Source organism: Pundamilia nyererei, unplaced genomic scaffold (genome assembly GCF_000239375.1).
Source record: "Pundamilia nyererei isolate P.nyererei 1_Seehausen unplaced genomic scaffold, PunNye1.0 scaffold00106, whole genome shotgun sequence".
Taxonomy (NCBI): Eukaryota; Metazoa; Chordata; class Actinopteri; order Cichliformes; family Cichlidae; genus Pundamilia; species Pundamilia nyererei.
The window spans coordinates 2,288,594-2,292,091 of NW_005187507.1; positions in this window are offsets into that span (position 1 = coordinate 2,288,594).

Genomic DNA, 3,498 nt, shown 5'->3' on the forward strand with positions numbered 1-3,498 from the left:
TTGGGATGAACCAGTTTTTGTCTGAGTCTGTTGCTGGGTCTGAAGTACACTGGGATGTAGTGTTTGTAGACTCTCCTGAGTTTTTCTGATAAACCTGCTACATACAGGATAATAATATTGCGTTTCTCTTTCTGATCCTCCCCTCCCCAGTTGTCTGATCTTTTTTTCAGTCCCTTTGTTGACTTGATGAAGGATAGGATAGGATAACCACATGTTTTAAGAGCCTCCTTCACATGTGTGTGTTCCTTCTTTTTCCCATCAGGCTCAGAGGGAACATTTCCTGGATAGTGTTGTAGGGTCTTGATTACTCCAAGTTTGTGTTCCAGAGGGTGGTGGGAGTGGTGACTCCATCTATGTCCACTGGGGCTATCTATTTCCACTGTGAACGACCATCTTTGAACATAGGCGGTGGTTTACAACACCAACTGTCTGCCATCTATAATCCAGTTTTGAGATCCCTTCCCAGACACCTAACGCCCACTCACATGATAGGGTACGGCTAGGTTTCACAATGAGTTCACCCGAAACCTTGGTTGATTGTGACCTACACCTCTTTTCACACCTTGGCTTGTGTGACTAATTAGAGGATCATAAGGGGGCCCATTATCCCTGTTGGGGGGACACTCCCTTTAAATCTGAGACCCTCCACCATTTAATCCTAGAACTGAAGAAGCTTCTCGGATGAGAGATGAAACGTCTGCAAGCAACCTAAATAAGTCCAGACGCTTTTCTTTCCAAGCTCCTTAGACTACGATGACCTAGATGACTGAAAACCTTCACAGAGTTTTTAGAACAGCATTTCACCACTAAACAACTTGTTGATAAAAACATTTGTAGATGCACTCTTCCACATCCATGACCTTTTCTTACACAAAATGCAATCCACAGATGAAGACCAATAAACTTTGGTCACATCAATATTTTTTCTATAGGCTGCTGGTATTTTTTCTTTTTACAAGTCTTATACATTTATTAGCAGAAGATAATGTTGTATAAATTTCTGAATCTGAATAATCAAATCAAATTGTAAACCTGTAAATATGAAGAAGGAATTAGCTTTGCGCTGCTTTAACCTGTAGGAAAATCTTAACTAATGGTTTTTCAACAGCGCTGCAGGATGGAAACACTGGTTTTCCCAATCATATGGCAAAAGAAGGAGGGTCCATCACAATCATGTGCAAATGTTCTTCTCCTGGACAAAAGAAACTGTTCTGCAAGAAAAATGGTGACACAATTATTCTCTTTCAAACAACTAACGACTCGGCTCAGAGGGAGAGATACAGCATTCACAACGAAGATTTTCTTTATCTGAGCATCACACAGCTGAAAAACTCAGACTCAGGCATGTACAACTGCACTTTGAACAAATCGGGGAATCTGGAGTCATGCTGTAATTTTCATATTGTCGTCACAGGTGAGTTTTGTCTAAAAAATGTAGCTTGATTTCTCTGATCCTTTAAAGAAAGTTTAATTCACCTTCATTATTCTACATGGTAGTCTGAGCTTCAAGGGTCTCTTTCCTTCCTATAATGTTATTCTGGCCTTTTAAAGTTCTGTCTCGCTTTCTCATTGTCTTCCATTAGATTTGCCTGAGTTTAAAAAGGAGGCGTTGTGGGTTTTGGTGTTGCCCATATTTCTGTTTCTCGTTTGTAAAAAGAAGACAGACATCTCTGATCGTAAGTTACCTTCCAACCTTATCTGTGTGATTAAGAATACAGTATCTCACAAAAGTGAGTACACCCCATACATTTTTGTAAATATTTTATTATACCTTTTCATGGGACAACATTGAAGACATGACACTTTGATACAATGTTAAGTAGTCAGTGTAGAGCTTGTGTAACAGTGTAAATTTGATGTCACCTTAAAATACCTCAACATACAGCCATTAATCTCTAAACTGCTGGCAACAAAAGTGAGTACAGCCCCAAGGGAAAATGTCCAAACTGTTCCCAAAGTTTCAATATTTTGTGTGGCCACCACTATTTGCCAACACTGTCTTAACTCTGTTGGGTATAGAGTTCACTAGAGCTCTTCCACTCCTCTATGATGACATCATGGGGCAGGTGGATGTTAGAGACCTTGCGCTCCACCACCTTCCATTTGAGGATGTCCCACAGGTGCTCAATAGTCTGGAGACATGCTTGGCCAGTCAAGTACCTTTACCCTCGGTTTATTAAGCAAAGCACTGGTCTTTTTGAAGGTGTGTTTGGGGTCGTTATCATGTTGGAATACTGTCCTGTGGCCCAGTTTCTGAAGTGAGGGGATCATGCTCTGCTTCAGTATGTCAGAGTAAATACTGGCATTCATGGTTCCCTCAGATAACTGTACCTCCCCAGTGTCAGCAGCACTCATGCAGCAATGACATCCCACCACCATGCTTGACTGGAGGCAAGACACATCTGGCTTTATACTCCTCACCTGGTTACCACCACACATCCTATACACCATCTGAACCAAATAGGTTTATCTTGGTCTCATCAGACCATATTCGACCATGGCGAGGTTTGTACTGTCAATCTTTTTAAATCTTATCTTAAAACACATTTTTATTCACTGACTACTTTACATTGTATCAAAGTGTCATATCTTCAGTGTTGTCCCATGAAAAGATATAACAAAATATTTACAAAAATGTATGGGCTGTACTCACTTTTGTGAGATACTGTAACTCATTCAAATAGTCAGGTGGCCCAGTAGTGCAGTGGTCAGCACTGTCACCTCAAAGGAAGTGATGCTCTTTCTACTGTCCTCATGACTGTGAAGTTATATTTAACTGATGTTTTTTCTATAGGTCAGAACAGACGGAGAAACCCCGACCACAACCAGACTGAGGCGAGCCATCTTCATTTCTTCTTCTTCTTCTTTTGTTTTTAGAAGAGCTTTATTTCTGATTTTGTATCAAATCCCTACTTCACCTTTAATTAAAGTTGCAGCAATCAGATTTTCTTTTAATTAATGGTGTATCAAATAGCTTTGTGTTGTGTTGACAATTATGACTCTTTTAGTACAATTTCATTTTTCTTTTTGTTTGTTTGCTGATGTGCCTTTTGAAACATGCTGGGAGTAGCTGTAAGGTGAAACTTGTGCTTTGAATGTGAAGATCTCAGTTTCCAGTGTGCATCACACATATTTCAGGTTTCACTACTTGTTACAGACAAATCCGGGTCTTCTTTGCAAACCACAACAGCGGCAATATGCTATCGATGAAAGGAATCGCAAATCACATTTCTTTTTAAATCAAGATTGATTGTATTGTCTCTGTGACTCAGTGACTGTTACTGCATACAAGAGCTTATGATTTTGGAACTGAGAATAAAGTATCTCTGAGTCTGGATGCGGATTTTTTAGCAGTCCTGTTGTGACTGCCTGATGCCAGCAGCTAAGACTGATTATGGCTAGGGTGTAAGGGATTCTTTATGATGTTCCTGGCTCTACTGAGGGAGTGGGATGTGGTAATGTCATCCTTTGTGGGTAGTGAGAAGCCAATGATCTTTG